General features: G+C 35.2%; 1 pseudogene; it reads left to right on the top strand.

Annotated features, from left to right (window-relative positions):
- The first annotated feature begins 1,419 nt into the window (after window positions 1–1,419).
- The window catches only part of LOC143672923 (RB1-inducible coiled-coil protein 1 pseudogene), a 41,425-nt pseudogene continuing 25,425 nt past the window's right edge, over window positions 1,420–17,419 (top strand).

The following is a 17,419-nucleotide window of genomic DNA, read 5'->3' as shown; positions in this document are numbered from 1 at the left end:
ATGGCCTTTCTGAGATAAAAATGGGTTTCAAATTAGCACAATTTCCACTACTTTGTCTTAAGATACTCCAAAATGAAACACAGTAAACCATTGGACAAATTAAGTATAGTGAAAAAATATGTGACTTGAAGCTGTCCTGTTGGTCCTAGGAATTATTATTAGGAGATCAAGGTCAATGAGGCATAGGAAATGTAGGAATCATCTATTTCTACCAATTCCTCATGACCAGAATTTTAACATTGAACTCATTTTTCAAGGGTGATTTTCATAAAATATTACAAAATAAAGAAAGACTCTATATGCTACCTTCTAAAATTTAACCAGTTGTATTTTGTCTACAAGCCATGTTGAAAGAATTCATTTGAGAAAATTAATTGAATAGGACAATTACTCTTCAACAAATAGTGATGCCATTTAATTGTTTGAATTAAATGTGTTTATCTATGTAAAACCAAAAAGTCATTCATAGAAAATTCAATTAGATATAGGAAAATCTTTTGAAATAAAATGAATATAGTATTTGACAAGTAGATTTCAATGAATTGGCCAGATTGCTGTGTCTAAGGTCAGAAGTTATAGGAATACCTGAAAACAACATTCCCATTACTTAGCCAAGCATAGCTGAAAGCACAGTGTGCCAGAGGTCACTGCATGGTTTCCAGTGGAGTGCTTCATTTGCCAAAAGAAGATGTGTTGACTACTGAAACCCCAAATTAATTCCCACTCTATTCAAAGTTTTCTTTAATGTCTCACATTTGCTAGTGTGTGGGTGAGTTGTATATTCCCTAGAAAAAAATATTTAAATCGAAATGTGATGATAAAGCCTGATTTATTTATTTTCAAGCCTGTTTTAGCAGAGACAGATTTCTTAAAAAATGTTTATGCTTTCAATAGAGAAAGGCCTCCATGGAGTCTTCTCTAAGGTTCCTGTAGCATTCTTTTTCCTAAGGCTGTAGATGTGTGGGTGAAGCATGGGATTGAGGACAGTGGGGTAAGCAGACACTACTTTGTCCTACTCAGCAGTGTGATAAGAAAGATGCAGCAAATACATGTACATGGCAGCCCCATGGAAAAGACAGACAAGTACCCTATTTGAGGAGGCAACCATCAATGTTTGCCTCCCCTCCACTTCATTCATCCTGTTAACAGTGATGAAAATGATGGTCCAAGAGACACAGATATAAAGTGGCAAGGAGCAAAAGGAGGCAGCAAATATAGTTAGCCATCTCATAAATTAATGTGTCTTTACAGTAGGGCTTCAGAAGTGTTGGGATATAACAGAAGAAGGTGATAATTTACAGGGAGATAGAAAGAGAACTTTATGATGACCATTGTGAGTAAGAAATTATTTCTAAAGTCTTCAAGCCAGGCTTCTACCACAACCAACAGCAGATCTTACACCTTATAAGGTCAGTGAAAATGGTTGCAGATGGCCACATAGGATCCTATAATATGAGTCCTAGGAAGAAGAACTCAGAACTCAGCTCCTGCCAAAATCAAATAGAGGAAGTTCTGGGCAGTGTAGCCACCAAAGGTAATGGTCTCTGTCCCACTAACTTGTCCATGAGACAGAATTATCTGCACAGGTAGTACATGAGGGTGTGAGGGTGTGAGTCCAATTGAGTGAAAATGATCATATGGTGTTGCTATTATGGAGATCAGAATGATAAGGAGGATGAGAGCAAGGAGGATTAGGAGATGTGGGTGCTGCTGCAAAAAGTTGAGGTGGACAAAGTAAGGATTCCTGGAATTATTACTCTATTCCATACTTCTGACAATAATGGAGAAGTAATATTATGGTGTTTTGGAGATAGATACCCCAGGAAAATGTGTTCATATATCTAATTCATTCCTATGGGTGTGAATCCCTTCTAAGTAGGGCTTTTGATAATGGTATTTCAAGTAAGAAAGTGTGGCCCACTTCAATCCAGGATGGGTTATAATCCTATTACTGGAGTCCCTTATAAGTAGTGTGATATTCAGAAAGAAAGAGAAAAAGTCACAGCAAATAAATAACAGGGCATTAACAGAATCCATAAAAGAAGGGATAGATAAGAAGATGATGCCATATGCCTGCCATGGGGCAGAGGAGCAAAGATTGCCAGCAGGTATCCACAGATTGCCACAATCTTTGGAGAGAAAACTTCACCTTGAGGATATTTTCATTTGGATTTTCTTTTAACCCCAAACCATAAGCTAATAAATTCACATTGTTTAACCTAACACAATTTATGGTATTTGCTTGAGGAGCCCAGGAGACTAAAAGAGATTATGTTTAGGAAAAAAAGAAAATTCTGGATTTGTTGAAAGAATTAGGGTGTATTCATATAAAAATAATCACCCAGAAATTAATTATGTCTCAGATTATCCCCCTTTTAAACTCTCCCTGAAGTTAATTTTAGTTCATATATTGGTTTAAGAAATTAATCTTTACTTTTGAACTCTAAACACCACCCACATTCATGAAGCTCAAAATTTTCAGTTTCCTGGAAGAACAGCCAGAGCAGGATTCTATTTTGTTACATCACACCATCATTCATTAAAGGATGATATGCTTGTCTTGTTGACTATTACTTCTTAGAGTTTATACTGAAACAAGTGTATGTCCTTTGGCTCTTTGACATTAAAGTAATTTTATCATAAACTCTTTATTCAGAAGAGTCTTACACTAAGGAAAATATACATAAAATGATAAAAACAGAACCAGGCTGATTGAATTGTCATAGGGTGGTGGGAAAGTAAGGGAGTGAGGGGCCCAACTTATGTATTTTGCCTCTCTGGGCCTTTAGTTCTCCCACATGGGACCAGTTAGAGAAAATGTATATTGTGCCCAAGGCAGGGTAAAAACATTGACTGATTTTACCTAACTTACAACTGATCTTGAGATATTTGTACATTTGGAAAAACTGAGTGCTTACCTTATGTTTATTAGGTGTTAGGTTATTAAATGTGTTGATCTCATGCTAGAGAATAAGTCAGAGCTCTGGCCTCTGAGAAACAATCCTGTTAGTACTGAAAAGTAGGCAACTAAGAGAGAAGTAATGTTTAAAGTAGTGTTATGTTCATTTTCTTTCATTTAGGAAAGAAATAATGATTAATAAGACATTACTCAATAACATGATTAAATGAAAGCAGATCATTGATTAATAAACAAATTTTAAATGAAAACATGTAAACCTACTTAAATAAATCCAGATTATACTCTCTCCCAACAGAGGGATTTAGTCTTTAAACTCAAAGTCAAATTATGTACTTATTTTTAGCTATTTCAGTTAAATAATATTTTATCACTTTTATGAACAGGCGATGATTTAGATAAGCATCTGCTACTGGCATCCTACAGATCCACACATTCCAATATGGTAGCCACAAGCCACAGCATGCTTATTTATCACCTGAAAAGTGGGGAGACTCAACTGAAATGTCCTATAAGTAAAAGCTGTACTCTGGATTTCAAAGACTTAGTATGAGAAAAGAAGGCAACGTGTCTAAATGAAAACTTTTATATTGATTGCATGATGAAATTATAGTATTTTGGGTAAATTTGGTTTAACAATATAGATATTAAAATCAATTTCACTTTCTCCTTTAAATTTTTTAACACAGCTACTGAAAAAATTTACAATTACCTCTGTAATTTCCATCAGATTTCTACTGAACAGCACTGTTCGAGGGGCTTCCCTTTTCCAGAGTGCTGTGACTTCAAATATCACTGTCCAACCCAATCCTGGAGTGATCAATTGTCAACATCCAAAATTAGAAAGAGTTGAACAACAAATTTAGCTGAAATAGCAATTATGAAAAATAACTATTGTTACCTGTATGTGCATTCACCTGCAAATTGTAGTAAGAACACTTTAACAATGGCTGCCTAGTGCTTAGTGACTAACAAGCTTCACTTTTCCTTTTCCCACAACCTTATGCAATACTATACAATTGTTTAATCTATTCTGCAGATGAAAGAAAATTATAATTAAAGTGTTTAAGAATCTATTTTAGAGTCTTGTTGCTCTAATTAGTCAGTGGCAGAATAATTGTTTAATTCTGTTTTCCAGGAAGCCATCACTTTATTCATTCCACAAATATTTCCTGAGGCCCACTGAATATGTCAAAGATTTAAGCTCTGAAAGGAAAGTACAAAGTATGGTCCCTGCATTCAGGAAGACTAAAATTGTGCAAGGAAACAGTCCTCGTTGTATGAACAGTGATAGGTACACATTAAGAATGATGTTGATTACATTTAAGTTTTGACTTCTCCTTAGCCAGATTATGCTGTAGAACATGAAAAAGACAGTATACTGTCAGAACAGAAAGATGTAAGCAAAGAAAGCTGAAGCCCAGGGGCAAATACAAGATAAATTCATACCAGAACTTTTCTGTGCATTTCCTGACAACCACATCATGCAGATGTTTCTATAATTATGCAAAATAAATTCTTGGACACACTTTTTCTAATGAGACATAAATTTAATTTTTATATATTTTTCAGCTTCCTAATTCTTGAAATATTAATAAGTTTACATCAGTGGGTTTTCCATCTAATTTCCTGATTTGAGTCTTTTTCCCCACTCTGTTAAATCACAGATGAAATAGAAAGCAATCATTAAGCATAAGCCCATGTAATGAATACAGAAAGATATGCCCACCAGCCCCGCCCCTTACTAGTTTCATAAGATCAGAGTCCTCCAAGAACTCTGCTCATTATTTTGTTATAAATTCAGAAGATGGTAGATGGTTAATGTAGACCAAGCACAACAACTGGTATGAGGAATATTAAAGCCCAGTAGGGAGAGATGGACTGACAATTTTCTCTTTCTTGGCATAGGTGTCTCCATACATAATTAGGGATATTCCAGGCACTGACTCTCACTTAATGAGACATCATCATTTCCAGAGCAGTCCTCACAAGTGTAGAAAGGAAATTTGAGTGGCTCTGTAATTCTTCATATTTTAATAACATCTCTCTTTCACCCTCTTAAAATTGACACATGCCCCACATTAAGAAATATTATAGAGCAATATAAAAACACTACAGAATATTTGGAAAAGAAAAGACAAATAAATCAGCAGGAATACCCCACATACATTTAATAAGTATTACCACATCTATGCAAAAATTTTAAATTTGATATACTTTCAATATTGTACCATTTATAACATTTTAAAACAGGGAAACTATTAAAATCTGGACTCTTTTTTTTATTAAGAAATTTGGACACATATCTATTTTTTGTCTTTCTATTAACTTTTTCAGAATTTTTTTTTTCTGCCCATGAACTTTGTCAAACTTATACTGGGGATTTCTCAAAAAATCTGTATGTTCTTTTTATATAGTAAAGTCATTTTATGGATGTATAAGATATTAATAGCAATTATTTCCCCCAATCTGTTAGTTGTGACCAAAGTTTAATAATTAATTAAGTTTATCTATTTTTTTATTAAAGGTATTTTTTCAGTCTTTAAGTCTCTAAATTTAATTTCCCAAGTTACTCATTATACAGACCTTGGTTAATATGCAATTTTTTAGTTTAGTTATAATTTTTAAAACATGTTAAATTGTGGTAAATCTAGTATCTATTTTGTTCTTTTGTGAGACTATTGGTATTATGTGTAAATCTATATGGCCAAAATATAATGAATTTGTAATTTCAGATCATGCCAATTAAACACAGTTTCTTATTTTTCAAACAAATAAGAGTTCAACTGTGAATGAGAGATAGGTATGAATGTGCTACTGGGCTATACTATCGCTCTATCTGGGGAACAGATAATTTTGGGTGAATTTAACTTTGCATTTATTAAATTTTGATATGAGGTACATTTGCATTTGCTGGGGAAGAGGGAAAAACTAAATGTGGAGAGACTAAATCTCACAAGCCATATTAAGGACCTGCTGTAGTTCATTCATACTTACTGAGTTCCTGTTACGTGCAAGGCCTTTTTCTAATATTTGAAATGGGTGAAAAAAACCGCAAATTCTTTGCTCTCATGGGTCTTGCATTCCAAGAAGACAATAAACAAAAGTTGAACTATATAATACAGTTAAATGTTACAAAAGAAAAATCAGAGAAAAGGGATACTAAAGAAGTAATAGTAATGATTAACAAATTTAAATGGGTAGTCAAAATAGCAATGGGAAGTAAAGAGCTGTAGGTACTGAAGGGTTTACTTTTTTTTGAGAAATCATTCTAGGTGAAACAAAACATTTCAGTTAAGACTTGGATTTATTTTTTCACCAAATTGCAGTTTTCACAGAAACAGGCATCATTTCTGGGCTAATTTCTTTAATGGCATCATCTCAACAAGGGGAAATGGTTTAAGACAAACTTTTATTCAGTCTGATTTCAAATAAAATTTTAAATTCATGACTCCCAAGGATGGGTCTGGCCCTGGCATCATGGGGTTGAGAAAGACTCCTTGACAAAAAGGAAAAGAGAAATGAAACACAATAAAGTTTTAATGGCTGAGAGAGTCCAAGTAGAGCCGAGAGGTCATTCTGGAAATTATTCTTATGCAGTATATTAGACATCCTTTTTCAGTTTTTGGTACTATTTGAGTAGCTACAGGGAAATTCCTGAAACTGTTTCACTGTAATCCAGCAGCCTTGTGTCTTGAAGATGATTATGTAACTACATAGCTTTTCCAGTATAACCATGTAATTGTGAATACCTCATGACTGACACTTTATCCAGTGCATTAACAGATGAGTAAGAAAACAAAAGAACTCTAATACAGGGAAAAAATTTTTTTGATATGAGGCATGGATAGATAAAAAGTGATGCCCTGGGTTATTCTTAGTCAGCATTTTAATAGCAGGTGCATTTATCTTCTGGAACACCAACTGTTCTTTCTAACATTTTTTCTCCAATGAGAGAAGCTCCCATAGCATGTAGCCATATATTTTGGTTCTGTTTGCTTGTTTTATATTGTAATTATTTTGCCAAACTCTGCTCTTTGTCAAAGAAGTGGCTAGAAAGAAATTGATCATCTAATTCAGAAGATGTTAGAGATTGACAAAAGACTTGGGACAAGACAATGGACAATTAGCATAACTCAGGGATTTCCTAGGTAATAATGAAGAAAGTTGACCCTTACTATAAGCCATTCATACTCTGTGTGAAATAATCCATTATGTTTCCTACCTGATAGTGTTTGATATGAAGAATCATCCTTATTTTTGAATAAAGAATATTTTCTAAAATAAAATCACTCAGAGAATCTTTAAAATGGTATAAAACTTTGATAAAAGTAAAGTGAACCTTCTTCTTCCTGAAATCAGAGCAATGACATACTTGATCATATACTTCAAGAAAAGCTGCAGTGAGTTCTTCTCTTGTCTAATCCCACCCTTGGGTCACATTTATCCACGGTGTTTGGTGTATAGTGTTGTGGATACCACTCAACTTTTGGAATCAGAAAAAATGATTTCACAGCTTATCCTTATCAATTACAAGCTTCTGAGAAGCTTTCAAGCCACTCATTCTCTCTTCTAACTGCCTTTCAAGAATTTCTAAGAATTCAATAAGAAAATATGATACTCTATGAAGTAACTAAGGAGGTGGAATACTACAAAAAATTGACTTAGCTCCTGTTCCTTGATACATTTATATCTCACATAATTGAATATTCTTTTCAGACATTGAGACCTTTCCTGAATCTTTCACTGAGACAAATTTTCTCAGATATATCAACCTCAATATTCTCCAATATTTCCCTGGTTTGAATCAACTTCTCAGTAAATAAATCGAGAATCTGATATTTTAAACACTCTGTGAATAGATTACATAAGCTCTTTCAATTTACTTAACTCATGCATTAGTCTCTGAAATCTTATTATCTGAATATTAAAAGCAAGCACTTATAGAACAGCAAAAATTCTTAAATAGCTAAAGCATTAAGTGGAATCACTCAGTGCTTCATTTTTCTACTATGTGTAAGCTGCTGAAAGGCATGAAATCAGCCCTTCCAAACCAAGGCCAGTTTATATTCTGAAGTAGAGTAAAGGAATGGAAGCAGAGACACGAAAAGTAAGGAGAAGGAAGACAAAGTCAGGCTATGGATTTAAACTGTGGACAGAGAAAAAACAAACTGAGCAGCAAGACAACAGAAGTATTTACTTGGGATGTTAGAATTGCAATTCAGAGAGCACATATTCAGGTAGCAAGAAAATTGTGTCCTCTCTTAGAGATTCTTGGCAAGGGTTTTTAAAGAAGAAGGTCACATAAGTTGATCATGATAGATGGATATTTGGGCTCTCAAAATGTCCTTCAGGTTAAATAGTTTGCTAATTTCTTCATCATGTGGTTTGCTTATGGTGTTCATATTCATAGGGCTTTCAGGAATGTTGTTGTTTGAAGCTTTTCATAATTGGTAGTTTGTAATATCTGGATGTAATTTGCATTAGAATAACTTCCTGAATGTTACCATGCCTAATCCATTTTAAATTCCCTAGCCCAGAGTAACACTCTTCTATTTAATTCCTTCTCACAAAAGCATGAAGTGGTGCAGGGAATTGACTCTAAAATTACATTTTTGGGGCATATGTGTAAAAGCTAGTCACTAACCAGTGTGAGACACTTTAAAATAGATGAGGATAGATGAATAGATTGAGGATTTAGAGATAGACCTGCTGGAATTCTTAAATTGCTGATAATGATGGTGCAAAGAAAGATGTCAGCACTTACCTCATGCAGGCCGATAAGGTCAAAAACAAAAGGACTGAAGTAGGAGAGCTTGCACTATAGTAGTCAGCTATTCTTCTCATTTGAAAGGAGAATTGATATAAGAATACCATTGAATCATATTTTAAAACATATCAGTAACAGTGCAAATACAATATAAAGTAAAAAAAACAGTACAGAATCTCATCAAAGTCAGTTACAGGTGTGGTCTGTCCTAGGGCAAAATTCTCTTTTGGCTGTGATCATGTTAAATTCAAAACAAGTCATTTTATTCTGATATATAAAGAAGAAACAGTCATAGGATACATCTCCCATTGTCATAAAGATAATTTTAAAGGAAAACAAAAGTCACTGGATACAATTAGTCCCCAAAATCCTACAGCATGAACTCCATTGGATTTCAAAGTCTGAGAGTCATTTATCATTGGGGATTTTGAAAGTGGAAGTCCCACACTTTCCAAAGGCCTATGCAGTGTCCCTTCTCTCTGGAATTTCTGGGGTGAAGTTGCAACCCTTGGGATCATTGGGAAACCACCTTTTTCTTGGCTCTACCCTCTCCCAGCATGGGGCAGCATTCAGGCTCTCTGCCATCTCCAGAGCACATGAAAAACTCCCTCAAAATAATGGGGTGATCAACAGGCTCCATCCAATCCCAATGAATTTGTTCCACCCTCAGCCTTCCAGGAAAACTCACCATTTCCATGTAGATAGGTTGTTTTGCTCTTCTTTCCACTCTCCTGGCCAAGATTTGTTAGCCTCAGACTTTAATGTGGAAGGTACTGAATTTGAAGAAATTTTTCCTTCAATCTGTCCCTTTTCTGTCTCTTTTAGTCCAGACTGGCAGTGGTTACATTTATTCAAATCTCATAAAAATTAATTTTACATGTAGGACACAGGTATTAAAGCCATGGACAATTTGACTTGCCACAAATCCTTTCCAGATAAATTCATTTCCAATCCTGACTTTATCTGAAATTGCTGACAGGGTCTACTTTTGGTTAAATCTTCATATTGGGAACTAATCTCTGGCATCTCATTTTCTGAAAGCCCAGAAATTTCCAGACCATCTGTTTCTCATTTCTTTGTCAGCATGTGTTCAGTTCTCAACTTATCTCTTTACTGTTGCATTCTACTACAGGCTTCCAGAAGAAACCAGGCTGCATTTTCTACATTTCATTTGGAAATCTCTTCTGCTAAATGTCCAAGTCCATCATTCTAAAATTCTGCCTTCCATCTAATACCAGTAGTTAGTTTTGCCAAATTCTCTACCATTGAAAACAAGGGTTACCTTTCTTCTAGTTTGTGATGGAACATTCACCATTTATGTATAAAGCCTCATCAGAGGTATCTTTAGAGTCTAGATTTTTATCAACAATCTATTCAAAGCAATTCAGATATTATCAAACTCCTCACAAGTCTTTGAGGTTCTTCCACTTATCCATCTAAAAAGCCATTCCAAAATGGTATTTGCAAGCCAAAGCATCCCACTTTTCTGGGACCAAAATCTGATTGTTAAATGGTGCCAGAATACAATATACTAGAAATGGAATGACTTTTTAAAAGGCACTTATTATGTTACAAATTCACAGTTCTAAGGTCATAGAAATGTCCAAACTAAGTCATACAGGGAAAGATACCTTGACTTAAGAAGGGCCAAAATCTGTCACATGGGAAGACATGTGGCTTGTATCTACTTGTCATTGTTCCCAGTTCCATTGCTTCCAGCTTCTATTGGCAATGGTTTCCTCTATAAGCATCTGTGGCCCTTCACTTAGCTGCTTCATGACACATCTCTGGGTTCTGTCTTGCTTAGAATCTCATGGGAAAGCTCATGGTAACATCTACTGGGCTAAGCATCTCCAAACATCCATGTCTCTGGAAGTCTGCTCTCTCTGTCAAAATTCTGAATGTCTGCATTTCTGTCAGCTCTGAAACTTGGTTGTTTTCCAAGCATATTAGCATCCTCCTAAATGTTTCCCCTTTGAAGGACTCCAGTAAACTAATCAAGACCCACCTTGAATAGGTTTCCATTCTATCTCCATCTAATCAAAAAGTCATACTCACAATTGGGTGTCACATCTTCATGAAAATAATCAAACCAAAATGTCACACTCACCATTGATTTGGTCAATCTTCATGGAAACAAAAAGTTTCCACCCAGAACAATAGGTCTGGACCTAAAAAATTGGATCCAGGTTGATTGATATTGGAAAATACTCAATTGCAAATCTTTCCTTGAAAAGTGTGATCCAGATAGCTGGACTAAAGGGAGCAGTGAAGGCTAATACATTTCAGTTAAATTTATTATCTGCTTTATCATAATGGAATCATGGTGATATGGATCTAAACTTTTAGAATTTATGCTGTTCACAGGTCATGTTGCTTGTTATTCATTAATACAGTTGAAAACAATCATAAAACTTCTGGAATAATTCTGATTTATACAGGCATTCACTTTAGATTGATGTATTAGATATACAGTGAACAAGAGGCAGAGTCAAATGAACTGAATTCTCTTCCCATGACATTAAATAGTGCTGTGACAGCAGGCCCTGTCTCATATGTCTCTGTGTCTCTGTTTCTTTTTATATTAAACTTATAAAATAAAACATTTGGGGCTGCTCTAAATATCAAACAAGTTAAAATGTGGTATGCAATGTAAAGAAAAATTATACATTTACAAGTATAACTCATTTTATTGCACTTCATTTAATTGCATTACACAGATACTGCATTTTTTAAAAATTGAAGGTCTGTGGGAACTCTATCATTTATTGTCATCATATTTCCAGAAGCAAGTTCGCACTTTCTGTCTCTTTATGATATTTTAGCAATTTTTGCAAGATTTCAAATTTTCCACTATGATTATACCAGTTATTAAATCAGTGATTTTTGATGTTATGCTTGTAATTGCTTTCAGGTATCACAGATTGCACCCATATCATGATAAATCTAATTGATAAGTGTGTATGTTTTGACCACTCCAATAACCAGTCCTTCCCATATATGCCTCTCATCAGATGTCCCTTTACCCTGAGATTCAACAATATTGAAATTGGGCCAATTAATAAACCTACAATTGCTTCTACATGTTCAATTGAGAAGAAGATTCACAACTCTTATTCTTTTATTTAAATCAAAAGCTATAAATGATTAATCTTTTGAGTAAGGCATATCAAAAGTTGAGATAGGCCAAAACTACACCTCTTGTTTAGCTAAGCTTTGAATTAAAAGTAAAAGTTTGTGAAGAAAATGAAAATTGCTACTCCAGTGAACATATGAATGACCTAAAAGCAAAACAACTTCATTGCTAATGTGGAGAAACTTTAAATGGCTTGGATAGATCATACCAACCACAATTTCCCTTAAGCCAAAACCTAATCCAGAGAAGTGTCCTGGTTCTCATAAATTCTATGAAGGCTGAGAGAGGTGAGGAAGCACTGCTTCAACATCCATCATACTATGGTTAAGTTGTTTACTTCAACATTGACCTTTGACATAGTTAATGCACAGTTTTATATCCTTGGGGCATAAACTCTCTCAGAGCTGAAACCTGGATTTGTGCTTACCATTCGCACCATCCACATACTTCAATCAAAACTCACAGCTAATTCCCCATGGCTTTGAGTCCCAGTCCCATACCCTATACAGAGTTGTTGGCTTACATGAACCCAATATTGCCTTCACAGAAAATCCACTAACTTCCACCCCTGAGTGACAATAAAGTTACTAATGTATGAGACCTGTTGCTCTGATTGTGTTCTTCCCACCTGCTGGTTGAGCCTTCTGAGCTGATTCTCCTTCCTGTCAAATCTTCATGGGATCTGTTTCTGGGAACTTTGAGTTATAAGCTATCTTTTTTAATGAAGTATAATCTCAGTTTCCCATTGTGTAGCAGCTCACTTCCAACTGGACCCAAATATAAAAACAAACATTACTAATTGAAAGCAGAATCATGTTGTTATTTTTCAGAAACAACAATATTGTAGTCTGTATTGGAATAACATTAGCCTTATCATCAACATGAAGAGAGTAGACATCATTAAAAAAGTATTCACCTCACATAGGAGTATGCTAGGGCCTTTGACTTAGTTAGGTATACAGAAAACATTTCTCTTTTAAGACTTTTGACATTTGTTATGTAGGTGCATTTGCACATATGCATGAAAGTGTGTGTTTTCTAAATATTTCTTATTAAATTTATTCTTAAATATATTATTGTTTACTTGCCTCTGAAATTTTTATTATTCAATATTTACTTCCAGGAAACTGGGAAGCTATTATTTTTAATATGTTAATATATCTTTTAAACTTTCAAACCTTCAAATTCTACTAGTAAATAATTTTGCAGAGGTTCACTTTCTATTCATTTTATGAGTGTTCTAGTTTGCAGGCTGCTTGTGATATATGAGAAATGGAAAAGCTTGTTAAAACAGGAATTCAATAATTTGCTAGTTTACAGCTTTGAGGCCATGAAAATGTCCAAATTAAAGAAAGTTTATAAAATTTCTGAATTAAAGCACCAGCAAGAGGTTACCTTGACTCAAGAAAGGCTAGTGAAGGTCAAGTAGAAAGACACATGGCAAACATGGTGACATCTGCTAGCATTCACTCAAGGCTTCTTGTTTCATGAAGCTCACCCAGAGATGCTTTCCTTCTTCATATACAGAGGTTGCTGTGTGTGGGGACTTTTGTGGTTCTTGTTACTGTCATGGTTTTTGAAAAATGCTTCCTCTTTTAAAGGATTCCAGTAAACTAATCAAGTTTCACCTGGAATGGGTGGCATCACATTTCCCTGTAATCTAAGGTTAATACCCACACTTGAGTGAACCACATCTCTGTGGAGATAATCTAATCAAGTTTCCAGCCTACAGTGCTGAACAGGAATTAAAAGAAGCTGCCTCCAAAAGATCGTATCAGGATTTAAAAAATGGCTTTTCTAGGGTACATTATCCTTTCAAACCAGCACCAACATAATCAAATATACAAAAATAAACATCTTATGCCTTTCATTCATAATTTTGTGATTGGTCTTTTTTTTATTATACTGTCTAACATTTATAAAACTACTTGAACCAGTATGGTTAGAAATAGACCTTAGTAACTTGAAATTCTCTTTCAATTATAATGCATATATTCATTCATCTTTATGCTTTGATCTTTTTTAGAGTGAAATAGACACAGTGTACCACGCTAGGTAGGGAATTATCTTCTTGTAGCTGATCATCATTTAAGATTTTCTATTAACAATGATTGCTGAATTTAATTTCTTGACAACCATTTTTATGACTGTGTATTTGTGTGTGTGCATGATTCTGAGCTTCATAAACCACATTATGGTTTCATTTATTTTTCCAAAAACTCTATGTTACTCACTAGCAAGGATGAGATTCAGTAGATATCCATCCTTGAAGAAGAAGGAGTCCTGAGTTCTATGCCAACACTACTGATGACATGGTCTCATTGTGTATGCAAGTAAATTTCCCTGGGAATCTTTCCTCACTTCTACAATGATGAACTGGAACTTAAAAGGGTGCACATGGCCATCCTAAATAATGGGATTATATCACTTTTCCAATAGAGACTGAATGTGGCTTCAGTAAAATTCTTGACACTGATATTTAGGAACACTTTGGCCATCACTGAAATGACTCATGCCATGAAGTCCATGTATCCAACATTAACAAGATTATTCGTAGGAATACACGCTGTCTGAAATTCTCACCTTTTATGAAAGCATGAAGTTAGAATGGTAAATAGCTTTAGTAATCATCTTAATTTGCTTAAATGTCCATTTTTACTCAGGAAACTACAAAGAAACAAAAGGCAACTGATTCAATCTAACACACCCACAGTCCTTTGCAGTGCTAATTAAGACTCCTGACTCCATGGGAAAGAAGGAACTATAATAAACAAGTCACACTGATAATAGACATTCCTATTTTCACCAGATAAACCCATTTTTACGTAAGCACCATTGGCAAACAATCCTTGCAAATTTATGGCCCATGACCCAAGGACATCCTTCCCAGGAAAGCTCACACAGTTCAATTCCACCTTGCCTCTCCCTCCCCCATCTCCATCTATTTCTTTGTTCTAAGTAGCTACATAAACTGTTTTTCCCGTTACTTTTCTGTGAGAAGTAGCTTCCTTTTGGGTCTGTTCCCACACATGTCACTTAGTGCAATAAACTTATTCTACAGCTTTGTTTCCAGAGACTGTTTTCAATTTAACAGAAGTTTCCAAAACTTTCACTTGGGCATCACTTATGGAGTATCAGCTATGCATTGGGCCCTTGCATGGGTCCTGGAAGACATGAGGCTTCATGCATTTCCATGGTTCCCAGTCTACCTGCCATCAGTTTATAGCTGTGATTGTTTGAACTATATAATACTTTTAGGAGATAGTGCTTGCAATGAATGACAAATTATCCTCTGAAAAGAATGTCATTACATTCCATGATGGTTCACTTCTTGTATTAACTTGGCCATGAGATGGTGCCCAGTGGTCTACTCAAGCAAATGCTGGCCTAACTTACTGTGAGGACATTTCAAGGACTTAAAGAATCAGTAAATTGATTGCCTCTATAATCAACTAAGGGAAATTTTCCACAGGAAAGATATTTAATCCAGTTGAAGTCTTTTAACAGAGATGTCAGCAGTCAGAAGAAAGAATTTTCATATCTATACCAGCCAGCCAGCCAGCATTTCCTAGAAAGTTCATTGAAACCTTCATCAGAGTTGCTAGCTTGCAGCCTGCCATACGGAATTTCTACTCAGGCATCCCAACAGTTGTGTGAAACATTTTGAGAAAATCTCATATTTAAAGAAGTCTCATGCTCGTTCTGTTTCTCTAGAAAACCCTGACAATGCAGCTTTGGTACCAGGACTGGCTCTTGAAAAATGGAATCTTAAAAATAGGGCTTTACATTTGGTTTTATACTCTTAGATTCAAAGGCAATAATGTCTCTATTTCCAATAATCAAGATGGCATTGACAGTCCATGATGTGAAATGGCATAGAGATACACAAAATATTACTATTTGATTCTGTTAATCATATGCTTATATGAGGTTAAGCTCTAAATACCAGTGTTTTTGACACCCTAACAGATTCTTGTGGAGTTTAAAGTTATAATGATATTCCAGGGTGTTCTCAGATATGCTGGATGGAGTGATAAAAGAAAGGAATGAGCTGAAGTCTCAAAATTTGCAACTTCAGCACATTAAGAAAGATATAAAAATTTCAATTTGTGCCCTGTAGAATGAATCTTATATCCTGTGGCTTCTGACTTTAGATCTCTTTAAACCAGACCTGGAATCTCATTGTGTGAATAACAGGTTTACAACGTAAATAAAACTGTGAACATGACAGGGTTCTTGCTGCTAAAGTGAGTGCATTGATTTTAAAGGATGGAATCCTGTAAATTGGTGTAGGGATATATGGATTGATATTAATAACAGTGGGGACACTGAAACTATAGATTTTGCTGAGCTTCTGTTTGTCTGCCCTGAGGAAATAGCTGCCCCACCTCCAGCTTTCCCTAAGGAAACAGCTACCCAATCTCCAAACTGACTTGCAGAAACAGCTTCTTAACCTTGAGTGTGCCCATAAGAGCTTGCTATTCAATCTCCACTTAACAAAATTAACCCAATAGAGCCTGCTAAAGCTGTAACCAGCTCACCTGAGGAAACATTCCTTACTACTATGTCTAGAAAGATAAATCCTGTTTCACCAGATGAAATGACAACAAAATTTGATAAGGTAATTGGCTTGAAAGACACTTCTAAATCTTTTTGTGACCCACCCCTACAATTCTTCTTTACCTTCAGACCTATAACTACACTAAAGTCCCACCAGGCCCCAAAAGATGAGGTACAAAGTGTAACTCCTGAGGAGATATGCTAAAATCATAAAAACTGTATGAGTTTTCCAGTTTATATGGACAGAAATCAGAGGAATATGTTAGAGAATAGATATTAAGTAAGTGGCATAATGGTGGACAGATATAAAGATGGATCAGGATTAATTTATTGATAGGAGCCCACTAAGCAGAAATTCTGGATTCAATGACATAGCTTGAGGGTTTGGAAAGGGTATTAATAGTTTATTTGGGGTGCTGGCTGAAACATGAATCAAAAGGTGGCTGGTATTATCTGAGGTCAAAATTGCTGAATAGCCCCAGTAAAATGTAGATGAGTGAATACATGGGCTTAGAGATTTTGGGACATAAGGAGTATATTTATTATGGAAGATCTGCTTGCACACCACAGGAATGTCCAGATATCACAGCTTTCATCACTATTCTGAGGAAGAAATTTTAGAAATTATTCCCATCAATCCTGCCCCTCTCTGTAGGTCAGATATTACTGTCGGAACCATTGTCACTGAGCAGGAATCTTTAAACAAAATGTAGGCAATCAGATCCTAAGTTGGCAGAAATCACAAGACAGCATGTATTCACCAAAGCAAGGTAGTTGTGGCTACCATAATGGAGACCAGACTCAAAATAATCTGACTTGCAGAGTCCTATGGGACTGGTTAACAAATCATGGGATAGTAGATCAAGTAAAACAAATGGACAGTCTAATAAATTCTCATTTGACCTATATAAGCAGAAGAGTTCTAAGTCAAGTGAACATCTAACTTGAATTACAAAAACAGAGATTCATAGCCCCTAAATCAATTCCCAGACATGAAACACAGTTTACAGACTCAGAGCTCTTTGAATGAGGGAAA

Source organism: Tamandua tetradactyla, assembly GCF_023851605.1.
Source record: "Tamandua tetradactyla isolate mTamTet1 chromosome 22 unlocalized genomic scaffold, mTamTet1.pri SUPER_22_unloc_2, whole genome shotgun sequence".
NCBI classification, from domain to species: domain Eukaryota; kingdom Metazoa; phylum Chordata; class Mammalia; order Pilosa; family Myrmecophagidae; genus Tamandua; species Tamandua tetradactyla.
This window is presented reverse-complemented; position numbering and strand designations above follow the sequence as displayed.